Source organism: Falco punctatus (genome assembly GCF_963210335.1).
Source record: "Falco punctatus genome assembly, chromosome: 8".
Classification (NCBI taxonomy): Eukaryota; Metazoa; Chordata; class Aves; order Falconiformes; family Falconidae; genus Falco; species Falco punctatus.
The window spans coordinates 54,116,175-54,122,685 of record NC_137588.1 but is presented as its reverse complement, the minus strand read 5'-3'; positions in this window follow the sequence as shown (position 1 = coordinate 54,122,685).

Here is a 6,511-nt window from a genome sequence, read left to right as displayed (position 1 = left end):
AGCTTCCCCGCAGCGCACCCGCGGGAGGTTTCCGCGGCTCCTCCGCACCCCATCCCCATGGGGGAGAAGGGCCAAGGACCCCCGCCTGCCCCCCAGACTGCTCCGGGGCTGCGAGCAGGGCTCCCCACCGCCCGGCTCCCCACCTCTGCATCAGCCCCAGCCTCCCGGCCGCTTTTACAGTAGTCGCTATCAAATGTCAATTATTGAGAGTGAGAAACAACAAACATTGTAATTCAGCGCAGTCAAAACATCCTCTGAGCGTCTGGGATCGTCCGGCCCGGTGACAGGGCGATTAGGGGAACCTGCAACCTCTCCTGCCTCGGCCATATCGGCCCCATCAGTAAACAGGGATGGAGACAGGGTGGCTGTGGCCCTGGGACACAGGATGAAAGGCTGTCGGTGAATGGAAGCTGCCTGCAGCCTCTCTCTCTCTCCTTGCCATGGGGACCAACCTCACACACCCACACACACCTCCCCGAGGCAGGATTGCACAGATAAGGAGCTCCGACCTCCTTCCTATCCTTGCAAATGGAAGAGGAGCCCTAGGTGCTGCTCACCAAGCCCCTAAGGCAGCCTGGAGTGTAGGCACCTGTCTGAAGCTCAGGGCTGTGCAAAGGGTGGCCTTCTGCCACCACCCACACACACCCCCCACCCCCACCCCCCGGCACAGGCTGCCTCAGGGACACCTACCCCAAAGAGGCAGAGGGACATTGGGTCTGTTCCAGCCTGAAGCAGGGACACAGGGCTGCCTGCCCCTAAGCACGAAGGAGCTGGGGCCAGCCCCAGAGCTGTGCAGCCCAGGAGCAGCAAAGGCTGCCTCCCCGCCTCATTCGGAACATCTCCAGTCCTGGTACCACTGGCTGCACGGGGAGTTTTGCCTTGTTCCTACACAGGCTTTGCACTGGAAGGACACACAGCAGATGGTAAAGGCTGCAGGTTAGCTAGAAAATACTCTGCTCTTAGAGGGCCAAGGGTGTCCACCTTCCTGAGAGCCCCAGGCAAAGAGCATGGGAGGGGGCAGGGGAAAGCTGGGTTTAAACCCTGCCGCTGTTGGATGCTGGGGGGGAGTTGCTGGTTTGTGCCTCAGTTTGCCTGATCTGTAAAATGGGCACAATGTAGCCATCCCACTCTGTGATGCTGGTGCCTGGCAGCCAGAAGCTGCCACTGCAGGGCTTGGCCAGGCTCAGAGCTCACAGAGAGCCCTCAGGAGACAGGACAAATCCTGCACTAACGTGAGGGAAAGCACTAAGATGAGCTAAAACTTGAACCACTGCTTTCAGAAGCTGGCTCTGAGTTGGGCCTTTTACGAAGGGGTCTACCAAGATGGACTGCACTGAGACTCCAGGAAAAGCCACAGGGAAAAGTAACTCCACAAACCACCACAGCACCCCTCTCCACGTTCTCCAAACATCCTTTCCCTTTCTCAGATCCCTTTATTTCTTCAGATGCGTTTATTTTCCTTTTGTAGTATCTCAGAGCTACAGCTATCCGACTGTCCAGTGGGATTTAGCCTGCTGCTGCTCTGCAGAGGCTGTTCTGGGCACCAGCCTCCGGTCTGATTTCTAGGGCTGCCCCGTGCTTGCTCTCAGCAGGGATGGATGGATGGATGTACTGCAGCCCCTGCCCACACCACTGCTCACATGCTTGCCTCCTCCCCACGCTTCCCCATTCCTGCGGGAATTGCATCACGAGCAGATGCATGGCAGGATAAAACAGAGGCTTGGAACAGCAGCCGGAGCCTTGGAGCCGGCTCAGAAAGTAATTTAGGCCGAGGACACAACCACAGCTGGCTGAGGCACAGCAGCCGCAGAGCGAGGCATGGTTGAAGACCTTTCATTATTAGCTGGATTAAGGGGAAGTGCAAGAGAGATGCACAGCAGGAATGAACCCCCAGCACACTGATTTTGGCCGAGGGGGGCTCACCGTCACATGCAGAAGCACCCCAGTGCTGCTAGCCCAGGTCTGCCTCCTCTCTGGCTGCAGCCCCCCAGCAAGAGCAGCGTCCGCAGCAGCAGGGTAAGGCAGTGGTAAAAGGTCTCCCTGGGACTTGTGAGGGCACAGGGCTTGTCAGCACACAGCACCGCAGCGGGATGTGCTCTCCTAAGTCCAGTCCTCTCACAGGTTGAGAAAAACTGAACGCATCAAACCTGACACGTTCCTCCACCTGAGCCTAAAGTGTTTCACACTGATAGAGCCAAATGAAAAGCCTGTGCTTGGAAAACATTATTCCAGAGGGAAGCACAGGATCCTGGTGTTTCCCCAGGGAACCTGAAATCAGAGATCCTGTCAGGGTTTGGGGACATGCTAAGGGGTGTAGGAAAGAGGCTTTAAGAAGTTTTGTACTTGGGTTTGATCTCCCTGTCCTTTCCTCAGTTCGTTTTGGATTACACAGCCTGGCACTCATTTCCCTGTTTTAGACCAGCTTTTCAAGAAGAATTTAGTGCCCCAGCTCCACCTGAAGGTAACAGCACAAGTGCAGCTCAGTACCACTTGTCTTCTTGAGACAAACTACATATGGTAGGTGTATACAAACTATTTGGAATTCACACAGTTCGTACAGGAACAAGTTGTCAGCTGTAAGGGACTGATACCAAATCCCTTAGCCTTTAGCAGCTTTGTAGGAACTGAAGTAATTGTTTTTCCCAAATAACACCCCTGCAGTTCCTAAAGTGCATCTGGCCAGAATTTTATTCCTTAAGTTCAAGGAGTTTTCACAAAGGAAGTTATTCTCTAGAAACAAGGAGATATGGTCCTGGCAGGATAATTCCTAATGGGCAATGTTTCCACGTTCCTGAGAAGCCTAGCAGGAAAACAACAGATCAACAACTCCCCTCCCCAGCCCCCTGCACCTAATTCATCTCACTGACAACAGTTTAGATCAATATCAGCAGTAAGTGATTTCTTGTTAATGGGGATTATTAAGAAGAATCAACACCTTTAAAATGCTGCTCCACGTTGTCTCCAAAAGGGATAAGCTTTCAGGCTGGAGCCTGTTTTCATTCCTGAGTGGTCCGCGACTGACTGAGCACAACAGGAACTTAATGCTACATTTTGATGCAGAAAGAGAGGGAAGTGGAGATTTCTCCTATCCCAAGATCAAGCACTGGCAATATGTTTGTGAAAGTTCATCAATAAATGTTTAGCAAAACAACGTGGAATAAGTCACTTGAAAATAACTGTCTCTTGCACTCGTTTTAAACCCTGCCACTCCAGAGCATCATTCAGTAAGAAAGTCCCATTTAGCCCAAGATCATCCTCAGAGCAGTCCATCAGCCACAGGCCTTCCCTAACCTCTCCTTAGTTGACTTCCACACCAAAGGGAATTCCAGTGGTTTTTTTCCACTGGCTTTTCCTCTCTCAAAACAGCTTGCTTTATTATTTCAGTACAAACTCCAATCCAGCCTCAACAGAGGTCTCATCCTTACTGCTTCCTCCACTTCACAGGTAGTGCACTGATCCACAGGTATTTCCTTCTAGGTACCAACAAAGGATCTTTAAGGACCTCAAACTCCCCTCTTCCCACTTCAGCCCTCAGACTACACAGAGCAAAAGCACCAACTGAACTAGATTGTTGCTGCTGCTTCTAGCTACAGTGAACGTTACACTGCTGTGCCATAGGCAACAGACCAGTTTTAAAGCATCTCTACCATTTCTGTCGTATTGCACAGACTGTTGCTTGAAATGGCTACTGGAACCACTGGGCTGGCTGAGATGCATAAAAATAGGCAAGTTTCTCTGTCTTTGTTGTAAAGGAGTTACTGGAACTGCAAATCACATAGGAGCTGTTTCAATGGAGTCTGGATGAATACACCAAAAGGCAGGATAAGACAGAAAACAAACTGTTTCCCAGAAACTGAGCAAGAAGAAAAGCTGACAGAAGTCCAGGAAGAGAGATGGAAATTTAGAAAAGCAAAGCAGGGCATTTTTAAACCAGCTCTGTGTTCTGAGCAATTGATGAAATGACTCTATTGAGACTGTAACACATTTGTTAAGCCATCCCTGCTTAAAGTAACATTTTTTTAGCGTCAACAAAGACGCATGGGTGAACGGCTAAACCACAGGTCTGTAAGTCAGGAGATCTGGGCACTTTCCCCATTAGAGAGGGGCGTCATGTCTGCAGTGGGGTCGGCAGAGGCAGACCCTCACTCCTGCTCAGCTGTAAGCAGGGGCCATGCAAGTGCAGGGGTTCACCAACATGACTTGCGGAGATCACTCAATACTTGCTTTGTTTGATGTGCTGGAAAAAGAAGTTGTCCAAAAGAAAAAATAATTTGCAAAGGGGCAGAATCTTTTAGTGGCCAAAATAATTTTATTTCTTAGGGTTGGGTGAAATTAATTGGTCTTGGGGAGACATTCTGGAATTAAGTTACTGTTCATGGAGATGGGTAAGCTGAAGGAGAAACAAACATGAATGACAGTACTGTACAGTGGGTAAGGTCAGGAGTTAACAGGCTCAAGCAGGAAAAGAAAAGCAAATTTGTCAAGTATTTTAAATTCTGTGAACTGCTCTAACTACTACTTAGTAAGAAACATAACAAATATAATTTAGAAAGGCATTTTAGTCCTAGAACAAACCTATCTGTTTATTGAACAAACCATTAACCTGCACTGTTAAAAACATCTACTCTCAGAAACGTTTTCTAGGTGTTGTGAATATTGGGAACAGGATTTGGTGCACTCTGCTGCTGCAAGAATATACTATAGTTTATTTAGGAAATATCTGCTGTGCTAAAATAGATTGCATTGTCCTCCAGCATAAGCTTTGAATAAGTCACAGTACTGGCTCCTAGAAATTGCCCCCACATCCCATCTTCCTCGCCAGGATTTTTTTGTACTCCTTACTATCTGTGAAAAATGAAAGCTGCTTTCAGAGCAGTCGCTGCAGTCAGTGGAGGCACAGCGTAGACATGTGCACAGTGCTGGCTGGCTGTCATCAAGAGAAGCCGTTAAAAAACAGGTCACAAAAAAAAAAAACCAAACCAAAAAATCCAAACCCATTTCAGTCAAGTAAGTAAGTTTCTTATATTTTTAAGTACCAAGACATTAGAATGAAGTCCTGTTTCCTGGCTTCAGCAAGTCAGTTCTAATGATATCAAGGAGATGATTTGTGCTATTTCAGGGAAGGAAAATATAAATCTTGGTTGACTTGAGGTTTCGTGTACTGCTTTATGCATTGTGCAGCGTCAGCTGCTGCTTCCCTCTCCGCCGCATACCCACAGAGACAGGTCCAGATCCACCCCGCAATTACACACACTTCACTTTACGGACATGGTTAATCCCACTGAAGATTCTCATACCGACACGGGCAGCGTATGAGGGCTCAGAGTGGAAGTAGACAGACATGCTGACACCCAGCTACATTGCTGGCATCCTCTCATGCTGAGGCTCTAGTATGCTTCTGCTATTTATTGCTGGTTATGAGGGCTAGAGGAGTTTTTAATACTTGTTCTGGGTTACAACATACACCTGAGTTTTTCTTTCCAATTAAATGCCCAGAAAGTAATTCAGACCCTGTGCATCAGCGGGGATTGCAAGAGTCCCCATCCTATAGCTACTAAACATAGAGATGCCATGTGTGCAGCCATGCTCAGATGCAGGTTCCTCACTGGCATCTTTCTAGATAGCCCTTTTCAAGCAATGCCAAAAAAATTGTTTTACTTAACCCTACTTCTGAAGACATGAAAGTGAAATTGCTACTATAAAAAGAGATGTTCTGCCATATCTCTCATCCAACACTCACAGGCATCCAGCGTGCCCGTCTGGGACCTCAGGCTAATTTCTCCTTCCAGATGCACCAAAAAAAGAAAAAATAATTAGTGAGAGCTGCTGGCCATCAGCACCTCCAAAAGCCAGGCCTGAGGCGACCGCATTTGTCTGGTTAGACACCAATTTAGAGCCCACCAGTATTCCACCCAGAGAACTTAAGCCTAAATGCTTTATTATACAATGAGGCATTAGAACTAGAAAACAGGTTTCTCTATTTAGTCTCAGTGGTAACATTATCTATAGCATTTCATTTTTATACACACAAAGATTATTTCCCATATAACAAGATGAAAGTAATCACTTCATCACTTGATATTTCCCCAACAGCACCAAAAAAAAAAACCCCAAAAAACCCCTAAGAGCACACAAGAGAATCGCCCCTGGTGCAGCACACTGAACGACAGGGACAGTTGCAGGTTAATTTCCCAATACCCTCTTCACTTTTCTTTCTTTCCTAACCACGATTCCAGTCCTATTGGTCTCGATATTCTGGTTGTGAAAACACCGTGCTCTGCCCCTTTGATCAGCTAGTGAAAAGCCCTTTCATGTCTTGCTGTCTTCATTACCTTACATTTTAATTGCTGGCCTTGCATGGGACAGACAGGTGGTGCAAGGTCATAACGGGAGATGACGGATGGCTTTTGGCAGTCTGTGTCCAGATTACACATGCTGAAATCAACCTGTGCGGCAGTAACCCATCCCGCACTGGGGGATCAGCGGGGCATGCCCAGCATCCGATGGCCAC